Here is a 12,493-nt window from a genome sequence, read left to right on the forward strand (position 1 = left end):
TCCATGCCCTGACTCCTGCACCCCCCACATCCCCACCCACACCCTGAGCACCAAACAGGAGCTGCTGAGGTAAGCGCTCCACACCCAAACCTCCTGTCCCAACCCTGAGCCCCCTCCCTCATTCTAGCTCCTGGCCAGACCCTGCACCCCAACCCCCAGTCTGCTCCTTCACCCCCAGCCCTGTGCTCAGTGCACTCCCACCCTCATCTCAGTGCAGAGAGAGGAAGAGAATGGCTAGAACCAGGGAGAAGGTAGGTACCTACTCTATATGGACAGGGCTGGGACTCCAGACCGGCAGCGGGGCCGGCAGGAGCCAGCGGATGGACCCCCAGACCGGCCGCCAGCTCTGCTCAGCCCGCTGCTGGTCTGGAGTTCTGGCTGCCGGCCCCTTGCCAGCTGGAACCCCAGGCCAGCAGCAGGCTGAGCGAGCCAGCGGTGTAAGATCAGTATTTTAATTTAATTTTAAATGAAGCTTCTTAAACATTTTGAAAACCTTGTTTACATACAATAGTTTAGTTATATAATATATAGACTTATAGCAAGAGACCTTCTAAAAAACGTTAAAATGTATTATTGGCACACGAAACCTTAAATTAAAAGTGAATAAATGAAGACTTGGCACATCACTTCTAAAAGGTTGCCGACCCCGAGTTATACATACAGCTCACCATTACCTACTTTGTAAAAACTACTCAGCCACAATGGCCTACTTTAAAACATGTGCATCTCAAATACTGAATTATATTTTATAATCCTGTTTGAGCATTATCGTAAAACAAAAGAATGAAGTGATATGACTGAAGGGTCATATGACAAGTTATTTGGCTTATAGGTAACTTAACATTCAATATTTCTAATTCTTCCCATTTCAGGAATGAATGCATGCCAATTATGGTTACTTTCCAAGTAAAAACAGAACATACATGCTTACTGCATATGTGTCTTTGGCAAGTGTATGTTTATAGGTCTCATGTCACTGTATGTCTCAAGTGTAAATTTGATTTTGCAGTCTGACTGAAACTAATAAGACCTTTCTGTCCCCTAGAAATAAGACAGACAGTAAAGGCTCCAGGTAAGGACCAGTTAAAGGTTAAATAGCATTTGTTTCTACAATATGAATGAATGACAGTAAAAGCAATGCATCACATTTTTAAACACACAATCAACATATCTGTGTATCAGCAGAACTGCATCGTATACACATGCTTCCTGGCAGAAGCCCTCAATATTTGGGCCAGCACATAAAACTTCCAATATGAGACTCTCTGCTCTCAATATCAGGTGTACCATGTTCCTGGCCACTGCTCCAGGGCCTCGACTCCAAATATAGATATTTAGAAAAATTATATAATATATATGTACTTGTGTTGATACTACACAATAAATATTTGGTTTTGGACAATCTGCAAACTAAACTCGTTTCAGTACATGAATATTTAGACTACTTTAGACCATCTTTTATTATTGAAAAAGTCAATCAAGCTTTTAAGTTTATAATAAACAATTATAGCCACAAACTTAGCAAAACCATTCAAGATTAAGTCGGGAAATAACCTTATTTCTCTCTACTACTGTCTTGAGTTTCTCTATTAAAATTGGCTTAAAGCATTCCCAATGCTATAATTTTTTAGGTGTATAGTGTTCATCAGAATGCATTTGTAAAAATAAACTTTATGCTACCTAAAGTGCTTTATTACAAACTTTGCTAAAATCAGTTTTAGACCATTATATTAAGTTTTCATATTGTAAATACCTTACATCTCATCCCAAACTCAGATGATTCAACTTCCTCACATCATTGCAATACTACCACCAAAGCTCAAAAGAGAATTTAATGTTGCTCCTGGTTACATACATACCCATAACGGGCATGCATAAGTTGAGCCATTTTGTCCTCACTGGTTACATCAATGCTGATGTCATGTCCCTATAGACATAACTGTTGTGCTGAAGACAGACACTCAACACTGAGAACTGGCAGAAAGTCATGGCAAAAGCAGTGAAGTGAGTAATTAAGCATCTGCTTTAGAAGTCATGCTGCCCTAATAGTTTGGGACACATTTGCACACTTAATGCATGCCAGCAAGTTACAAGCTGGGGTAAGTAGTTGTATTTTCACAACGGAAGGAAAAAAGGAGGGGGAGGCCTTAAGTTTTGCTGCTCCAGTACTCTAATGCAATATTAACTTCAAAGACATATGGGGGAAGGGCAGAGGGAGGAGACACCACTTGTCCACTGAACCACCAGTAAGTACCAACTTTACCTTAATACTATTCTAGGGCAGGTCTACACTTAAAATACTGAAGCGGTGCAGCTAGTAACACTTCAGTAAAGACTGTACTACACCAACGGGAGCTAATTCACCTCCATGACACACAGTAGCTATATCAACAGAAAAAGCCCTCCTGCAGACCCAGTGCTGTCTACACTGAGGGCTAGGTCAGTATAACTGCATCACTCAAGCATGTGGATTTTTCACACCCGAGTGACATAGTTATACTGATAAAAAGAAAAGGACGACTTGTGGCATCTTAGAGACTAACAAATTTATTTGAGCACAAGCTTTCATGAGCTACAGCTCATTTCATCGGATGCATTCAGTTGAAAGCTTATGCTCAAATAAATCTGTTAGTCTCTAAGGTGCCACAAGTACTCCTTTTCTTTTTGCGAATACAGACTAACACGGCTGCTACTCTGAAACCAGTTATACTGATGTAACTCTGTAGTGTAGACCTGGCTTTAGTCACATTAGTTTCCCTTCCACTCTCCATAATCACACCCATAACTGCTACAAGCCTTAAGATTCCCCTCACTGTTACGACATATCCATGCAGGCTTATAGCAGAAACATGTTGATATTTAGAGGTTAATTTTTCAAGAGCACATGCACAATTGTGTGCTTAGTTTGTGCACATGCAAATATTACCAAACCATGTATTTGCACACACCCCAAAGGACTAGTTATGTACCAAAGTGGTCATTTGCACATGCAACAAACTGCCTTTAGTTGTGCATAACTTGTATTTTAAAAAATTAGTCCCTTAATACTGTAACAACTGGCACAAGTTTAATATTAGCCTTTTTAAGTTTCTAGAGCCTAAAACCTATTAGTTCTATAGTAGACTTCTTTGTGTGAAGATGAGCTACAGCAACTCCCATCGCATATTCACCTTTCGGCACTCTTCTGTTCAAACTGAGCTGTCTGAGGGAGTGTCTACATTTACAGCAGCACAGCTGCCAATGTAGTGCTTAGTGAAGACACTACCTACACCAATGGGAGAGCTTCTAACATCAGTATAGGTACTTCACCTCCCCAGCAGGTTGTAACTATGTCAACAGGAGAAGCCTTCCCGTCGACATATCACTATCTACAGATCAGTGGTTAGGTTGATATAACTACGTTGTTCAGGGGTGTGGATTTTCCACACCCAAATGAGGCAGTTAGACATTTGTTTGTAGTGTAGACGGGAGTGAGTCTGTGAAAACCTGACAGCCTCTATCTTAAGGTCCCTAGTCTTCCTTGTACAAACATACCGCTTCAGGAAAAGCGATAGTCTTAATAGCCACTGTTGCTGAACACTTGGACACCTTTATTGAAAGTACGAAATAGTCCACCTATCCCCCACCCCCGATGTGGCCAATCCTGTTAGAGAGGTACCATTAGGCATGAAAGCTATGAAGAAGTGGCAAGATGAAAGAATTAAACAGAAATCACTAATATTGACATACAAGAAGCTTCTGTAAGACAGTGGTTCTCAACCTTTTCTACATCAGGACTCCTCCCCCTGCCATCTAGCCAAGATGGAGCTAGAATGCCCTCACTTTCAAGAATACGGGAAGGGCGGGGTTGTTATGATCTTTAGGTTGAGAACCTATACTGCAGGAGAATCATTACCCCAATTCTACCTATCTGAACTGCATCTACAAAAAATGGAAATTTTCATGTTCCACATATTTGACTGTCAAGGCAAGTTACAAAGCTCATCTTTTATCTCCCAAAATTTGAAACAGGAAGAATTGTACTTAAGGGTGGGAAACTGAGGGAGAAGAGCGGATTGTTTGTGGCAGGTTGTTTAAGATAAATTCCTGCACTTGGGTTAAGGGATTTCAAGGGCACCTGAATTATATGGACAGGAGCCCTATTTAGCATTTTTGTAAATCTGAATAGGCATCTAAAGTGATCATTTCAGCACATACCTACTGCTCTGAGTCACTAGCAATTCCAGGTATTCCGACTAGATGTTTAAAAGCCAGCAGGTTAACATTAACCAACAGCAAGTAGGGTAAGTAAAGGAATAAGTCAAGCACCCAGAACACACATACACAAAAAGAGGAAAGCAACTGAAAGGTGTTTGCACTCAATTCAGCAGTATAGATCCAATTTTAGTGAAAGGAGAAACTACTATGAACAACAGACAGGACTGGAAACTTGACATCCTTCACTTCAATGAGTTAATAAAAACCCATGCTACTGTCACTATAAGCACCCTTTGAGTGGGGGAAAATGGCTCATTCACTGAAATGGAAAATTTACTTGAGCAAAAACAGCTAAGACGACTTAGGACAGAATAAAGCAAACATCAAAATCTAGAATTTACAAGAAATAATGCAATCATTTGGTATCTTCAAGCCATTGGGGTACACAGGCAAGGCAAACAAGCAGTTAAATCCATTTTAGGAAGTGAAATTGAGAAGGGTTTGACAGCCTGTATATTTTTAGTGTTGCATAAAATGGACAGCATTGTTCTTCCTGAATTGATATCTACCCCCAAGGTCTCAGTGTCATATCCCAACCACAGGGTTGCCTTCAGAACAAACTGGAGCAGATGCATCAAGCCTACATTGTTCATTTCATTCATTCCTTTCCACCTACATTAAATTGTTTTGACAAGCCAGAACAACAAAAAAGCAAGGCTACCCAGCACATGACTTGAACTTCTGTAGAGCCAGGATCCTGGAACAGAGACACGCAGCAAGAGAAACAATTGTTCAGCTCAGTACCATTCAATTTTTTTTTCTTGGCAGATGCTATTTATCCATGTATTTTCCATTGCAATTTCTTTCAGTTGGGAGACAGATGGCTGTATCAGAGCTGTTGTACATTGTGCAATGACTGGTAAAACATCTGAAAGACCCACTTTAGTCAGCCATGCCAAGCAAGATATAGCCTCACCAACTCCTTTCCCTCTTGCATTATGTTCGTACATTGAAAACACTAACTGAAACAACCATCACCCTCCCCTCTAAGGTACCTTATATGAGGCACTGACACAGATAATGCAGTAGCTTAAGTTCCCATAAAAACAGTTGCCTCTTGGCAGCCCAAAGTATGCACACATCCAGTGAACATTTACAGCTGGGTCTTGATATGTTTTATTTGGCTTTCCTGTTTTTAGGGACAGTTAATACATTTGAGATCCCAAATAGGTAGCTTCATGTACAATGAAAGGAAAGGGGGTTGCTAAATATATCATTTAACCAATATGTGGATGTTACCACTGCCTTTTAGATCATGAAATACTACAGTGGACTGGGCCACATTCTGAATCAACTCAACAGCTCATTCTGTCTGGAAAATCCACATGTCAGCATCTCTCTGTAGCGTTTCTTCTGAGTACATAACTTGGAGAGGTTCAGGGTTGGGTAGTGGCGGAGTTCAGTATTTCCCTTTTTGTAATAGTCAATACTAAAACAGAATAGTAAGCCTTCTGACACAAGTGATTGTTTACACTTACAGTAAAGCCTAGCTTGGTTTACATCTGACAGACATCTATTCAAACAGAGCTACATATTGCAGCCACATTGCACTTTGCTCTACCAAAAACAAACACAGAAGCAGTGAACAGGATAATGCACAGCAAAATTCTTATACAATAGAAGCACTTACAAATAATTTTTCATAGTTATCAGTTTTCTGCCTACTTGCTTGTAACAACCAAACAATCAGGTGTTTTTGACACCTGTACACAATGCTGTGGAACACAGGGGACTGGCAGGAAGAAAGCAATTGCCTAGAAGAAAGTTCTAGTATAGAGGGAACAAAGCAGGACAACAAAAGAGTGTTCACATTAGGTCTTTTTTTAACCTTGGTTCGTTCATCTCATTTCACAAAGTCAAGAGAGAGCCTAGACTTAGGGTCCAATTCTTTATATACACCTTTCACATATCACTAGGTTATTTCCCTCAATGAAAAACTGCACCCCAAATGGGCCTTCACGTAGACAGCTAGAGACCAAGCTCCTGTCAGTTGCTATATTCATGAAATGCCAAATGAGCAAGTTCTGAGTTGTCAGGGGTCCCTCCCCACTCTCAACTCTAGGGTACAGATGTGAGGACCCGCATGAAAGACCCCCTAATCTTATTTCTACCAGCTTAGGTTAAAAACTTCCCGAAGGCACAAATCCTTTCTTGTCCTTGGATGGGTACTGCTGCCACCACCACCACCACCAAGTGAGTTAGACAAAGATTCAGGAAAAGGATGCTTGGAGTTCGTTTCCCTAAAATATCCCCCCAAGCCCCTTCACCCCCTTTCCTGGGGAGGCTTGAGAATAATACACCAACCAAATAGGTTAACAAGGTGAGCACAGACCAGCCCCTTGGGTTTTTAGGACACTAAAAACCAATCAGGTTCTTAAAAACAGACCTTTATTATAAAAACAAAATAAAAGAAGCACCTCTGTAAAATCAGGAAGATAATTTTACAGGGTTATCAAATTCAAAAAAACAGAGGATTCCCCTCTAGGTAAAAAACTTTAAAATTACAAAAAAAAACAAACAAAATAAAAACAAAAACCAGGAATAAACTTCCCTCTTAGCCTAGTGAAAATTCACAAGCTAAAATAAAAGATTTTCTAACGCATTTCCTTGCTATTACTTACTATTTCTGTAATTTTAGAAGTATTCAGTTGGAGCTGGATTACTTGCTTGGTCGCTCTTTGTCTTGGAGAGACCACAGAGCACAAAACAAAAACCTTCCCCCACAGATTTGAAAGTATCTTCTCCCCTTATTGGTCCTTTTGGTCAGGTGCCAACCAGGTTTTCTGAACTTCTTAACCCTTTACAGGTAAAAGATTTCACGCTACCCTTGGCTGTATGTTTATAACATGAGTGAAGTAGAAATCTTATGCATAGTTCTTATCTTGGAATTTGTTACAGTCAATGTTTATGTGATAGCCACTTGTGTTCTATTGCTCCTCTAAAAGACCGCCTACTGGAAGCCTCCCTGACAACATGCCATTTAAGAGCAGTCTTTGGTAAGACGGATTTAAAAGGAGACACCCTGCACTAGGCCAACTTATTCAGCCCTGCATCACATCCTTCCCCGCAACCTCCTCCCACTCATGAATAATACTGCTTCTAAATTTTTGGTCTTCACTTTTGATAACCTGCATAATTGATTCAGATAACTGTCCTAGCTTGTGAACAAAAATACCTACTCCCACAACAGTACTCCAATACTTTACCATGCCAGGTATTGACTTCCCAATTTTTCCCCCAATAAATAAAATGTTAATTGCAGCAGTATGCATTGACTTTCAGAGTTTAGTTTTTCCAGGACTTGGGATTTTTCAATTGTCCAGCAGTTCCCAGGTTGATCCCTTTAAAGAACTGTTCCTCCTCCTGCACCCTAAAATCATTGCACAACACTGACACAGTAATAGCTCAAAAACAGAGCTAATCTAAAGCTTTCTGTGAAATCACCAGATCTTTGGTCTTGTGCACATTGATGTGCTGCCTCAGGAATTCCATACATACATACATACACACACACACACAAGATTTGAATCAATATTTTTCTAAAAGAAAGTTACCGCACAGAAGCAAAACCACCACCTAACACACTATGCAGAGGTAGATATAAGGAAGAGAAGGTTACTCACCTTTGCAGTAACTGAGGTTCTTCAAGATGTGTCCCCCTGATGGTGCTCCACTTCAAGTAACTGCACTCCTGCGCCTCTGGTCGGAGAATTTCTACAGCAGTGCCCAGTTGGGCCACACATGCATTCTCCCCATCTCACGCCATCAGTGGTGATTAACTAGTACTGTGTTACCAACCCTCCCACCCCAACCCGCTGTTCCTTCTCTACCACAGAGGATCTTCTGATAACTCCAAAGTAGAGGGGAGGAGAGTAGGTAATGGTGCACCTACAGGGAAATATCGAGGAACCTCAGTTATTATACAAGGTTTTTTTCCTCCAAGTGATGTCCCTGTGGGTCCTCCACTTCAGGTAACTGTAGAGTAGTGCCCCGCAATGGAAGGGAGGGGCTTCAGAGATGGATCTGTGATCAATTATAGGACCATGAAGCCTAATAAAGGGTTGAATGTTGAGTCTTGCTCAATTGCATAGTGCTGAATGAACAGGTGGGCTGATGCCAAAGTGGTTGCTTTACATAAGTCCATAATAGGTATTTTATTAAGGAAGGCTATCAATGTGGAGACCAACCTGGTGGAATGTGTTCTAATCCCCACTGGGGTTGTAGTTTGTGTTGATGGTAGCAGAGGTGAATGCACTCTGAAATCCATTTGGAGAGTCTCTACTTGGATATGGCTTCTCCTTTCAATCTCTCCTTATTAGAGAGAAACAGCTTTGGAGCCTTCCTAAATGGTTTAGTCCATTCAAGATAAAACACTAGTGCCCTTCTGACATCAAAGTATGGAGTACCGCTTCTTACCTGTATATGGAAGAAGGCAGGAAGATAGATGGGTTGGTTGAGGTGGAACTAAGTGTACTTTAGGTAGAAATTTAGGATGTGGTCTTAGAGTGACTTTGTTCTTGAAGGAAATCATGTACGGGGGGTATGCCATGAGAATCCCAAGTGCTCGCATGCATCTTGTGGATGTGATGGTGACAAGGCAGGCCACATTCATTGATATAATAGTGAACATGTAACAAAAGGTTCGAATGGAGGTCAAGTAAGAGAATGAAGCACTAAGTTAAAATCCCACGGAAGCACTGGGACTCCGAGTTCAGGATAGAGGTACCAGACAATTTCTAAGAATTGTTTTGTAATTGGATGGGTGAAGACTGAAGAGCCATCTGCTTTATGATGGAAGGTTGTGATAGCTGCAAGATGTACTCTAATTGAGCTCAATGAAAGACCTGATTTTTTTAGTTCAAGTATATAGTCCAGAACTAGTGGTAGAGCGAAGATGGTAGCTCTGATTTGTTTGTTCTGGTACCATGTGTGGAATCTCTTCCATTTGTGGAGGTAAGTAGAGCATGTAGTCAACTGCCTACTGTTTAACAAGATATCCTTCACCTCTTCTGAGTAGGTCATCTCCTCGCCTTGGAATCATGGAGAAGCCATGCCCTCAGGTGGAGTATCTCCAGGTTTGGATGCAAGATCCAGCCTGCATCTTGTGACAGGATATGTGGAAGAAGGGGGAAAACATACGGCATGCATGCAGACATCTGCTGCAGGTATGGGAACCAAGTTTGTCTAGGCCATATGGGGGCTATTAAGATGACTGTGGATTGATTGGTCTTGATCTTCTGTATGATACTGGACAACGGGGTAGGAAGGAAAGATGTGTCCCATCTGAGGGGTAAGACCTCGCCCATGGATCCTGGCCTCAACCCCACTCTTGAGGAAATTGTTGGACATTTGCTGTTCTGAATTGTGGCATACAGATCTCTGGTTGGGAAGCTCCATTGTCAGAATAGGTCCTGTATCACCAAGGCATTTATTTCCCATTCAGGATCATGGGAGAACTTTCTGCTTAACATGTCTGCTCTGGGTCCAGGAAATAGGAAGCTGATATGGTGATGTGTGATCGATGTGCTAGTTCCACAGTCTTAATGCCTCAGTGCAGAGGGAATGTGACCTCACTGCTCCCTGTTTATGTAAAATATGCAAGCAACATTGTCTGTTAGGATCTGTATGGTTTTGTTTCTGATCATGGGCAGGAAGCGTGAAAATGTGTTGCAAACTGCTTGCAGTTCCAACATGTTTATGTGCAGTGCTGACTCCGGGGAAAACCACCACCTGCCCTGTACTTTGATGTTGGTCAGATGGGCACCTGAGCCAACTAAGGAGATGTCCTTTGTATCACTACGGGGGGGGGGGGGGGGGGGGAGGAGAGATATCTAAATATGGGTATATCACGACCCCTTCTTGGTGGAGGTGGGTCACCGCCACTGCTAGAATTTTGGAAAATACTCGGGGGCTGTGGAGAGGCCAAATGGCAGTACCATGTAGTGATAGTGATCTTGTCCCAAAACATATCAGAGGAATCACCTGTGTGATGATGTATGGTGATGTGAAAGTATGCATCTGGAAGGTCGAGGGCTGACAACCAGTCCCCTGGTTGCTAAAGTAACCATCCTGAACCATTGTGTTTTGATGCACTTGTTGAGGTTGCTTAAGTAGAGAATGCGCCTCCAACTTCCTCTCTTTTTCTGGGTTAAGAAATAATGGGAACAAGAGTCCTTGCCTCTGTGCTGTAACAGTACCGGTTCTATCACATCCAATTGTAGGAAATGGTATACAATAGAACTTCAGAGTTACGGATACCTCAGGAATGAAGGCTGTCCATAATTCTGAAACATTCCATAACTCCAAAGAGGTGGTTACGGACTTCAGCCACACTGGGGATCAGGGCTGCAACTGGGCAGGTGAGGGAGGGGGGGCCCCACAGGGCTTCTGACCCTCCATAGCATTTTGGTTCAGCACTTTAGACCTGGGAGGAGCACTGAAGCTTGGGGGTTCAGTCCCACAGCTCCATTCCTGGCTTCAGCCCTGCATGGGGCGCCAGGGCTCGGGACTCCCCACAGCTTCGTTCCTGGCTTCAGTGGGGGGAGCCAGGGCTCTGGGCTTTAGTTACAGAGGGACCGCTGGGGCTGAAACCTATGCTCCCTTTGTAGCGAAAGCCCCGGTGCCCCCCATGGAGCTGAAACCAATAGTGGAGCCGAAGCCCCAAACCCCAGTGCTCCCCCCAGGTCTAAAGCTCTGAGTGCCAGTGCTCCCACTTGTCAGAAGCCCCAACCCCCACCCCCCATGACCTGGAGCCCTGGCACCCCCCCATACAGTATTTGCCGCCCCCCCCCCCTTTTTTTTATCATCTGCACTACTGCCTGAGTGAGGATTTCCGGTTCCACATGTTGTTCAGTTGACCAATAAGTACATAACTCTGGTGTTCGTATCTTTGAGGTTCTACTGTACTTCCTGTCTTTAAAAAGTGCTCATGAGAGGGGTCCCTGAAGAGGGATGGTAGGGGAATGGAGGTTAACTGGATGGAGTAACCAGCGTTGAGAATTTCCAGCACCCATTTTTCCAAAGTAATAGTTGACCATGCTGGGCAGAAAGGTGTTAAATAGTCTGTAAACGGACGGATGGTAGAAAGTGGTTTCAGCACCTGGAATTGAGGGAAGTCTCTTGCACCCTCAACCAAACCCTCAAATTTGATGTTTCGAGAGAAGTCGTTGCAACGTACAAGGTTGAGATGGGAGTGGCCTACGTTTTGTGGGTCTTTGCCTCTGACCCTGGGTGTTGTACTGCCTCTGTGGCTGAGTGTAAGGCACCCATTTTGACCATTGTGCTGGTTAATATCTGACTTGTTTTTATTTTTGTGCAGATGCGTAGATGCCTAAAGATCAAAAAGTCCCTCTAGTGTCTTTCAGTGTGTGAAGGGACTCAGTCTTACCTGTGAATAATTTTGGGCTTTAAAAGAGAAGATCCTCTATGGTGGATTGTACCTCCGTTGGGAACCCAGACAAGTGAAACCATGCATCACTAAGGCAGTTACGATAGATCTTGCCACCATGTCTGCTGCATCTAAGGATTCCTGCAGAGCTGTTCTTCAAGGAGATGGCCTTCAGAGATGACTGACTTAAATTACTCCAAAATGTCTGAATGTATTAACTTTATCCCTGAAGACAAAAAACGAACAATTTATATGATTGTATTTGGCCATCAATTCATAACTGGCTATTCTGAACTGCAAAGTCACTCCCAATAGGCCGTGTGGCCAAAGAGGTCTGGTCTTTTCCATTCTTTATCATATGGAATGGTTCTTGAGTGGTGTTGCCTGACCCGTTCGTTGACCATCTCTACCACCAGTGAGACTTATGAAAGTCATGAAAAATAGAAATTCTAGGCCCTTCGATGGGATGGAATACTTTTTATCCACCATTTTAGAAGTAGGAAGGATTGCTGTGGTAGTCTGTCAGATGATCTTGGCAGGATCTATGAGTGCTTTATTTATGAGAAAAGCAGTTTTGCATGAGACCAACATGTTGGACATATTACACAACTTGTGCTGGGACTCAGCAACCTCTTCCAGAGGCATTTGGAGCATGTCGGCAATTCCTTTAAACAGCTCCTGAAATCCTTTAGAATATAGTCTCCTGTTGTAGGTGGTGGAGGCATGATGGCCTCGTCTGGGGAGGAAGAGGAGATGTTGGTTGTTGGTGGGGAGAGGGGGGGGGGGGTCTTCTTGCCTATCATGCAGAGGAAGAAGTGCTACACTGCAGAAACAAGTGTTGCTCTGAGT

The 12,493-nt window shown here is 42.8% G+C and overlaps 1 protein-coding gene and 1 long non-coding RNA gene across 7 annotated transcripts in view; one reads left to right on the forward strand and one right to left on the reverse strand.

Moving 5' to 3' along the window:
* WNK1 (WNK lysine deficient protein kinase 1) overlaps positions 1-12,493 on the reverse strand; it is a 165,217-nt gene that overhangs the window by 114,363 nt on the left and 38,361 nt on the right. The window lies entirely within an intron of this gene.
* LOC141985404 (uncharacterized) lies at positions 162-12,410 on the forward strand. The gene is made up of 3 exons (XR_012638926.1): positions 162-251; positions 9,275-9,422; positions 11,576-12,410. It is a non-coding gene; the product is annotated as an uncharacterized LOC141985404 (long non-coding RNA).

Source organism: Natator depressus, chromosome 1 (genome assembly GCF_965152275.1).
Source record: "Natator depressus isolate rNatDep1 chromosome 1, rNatDep2.hap1, whole genome shotgun sequence".
Taxonomy (NCBI): domain Eukaryota; kingdom Metazoa; phylum Chordata; order Testudines; family Cheloniidae; genus Natator; species Natator depressus.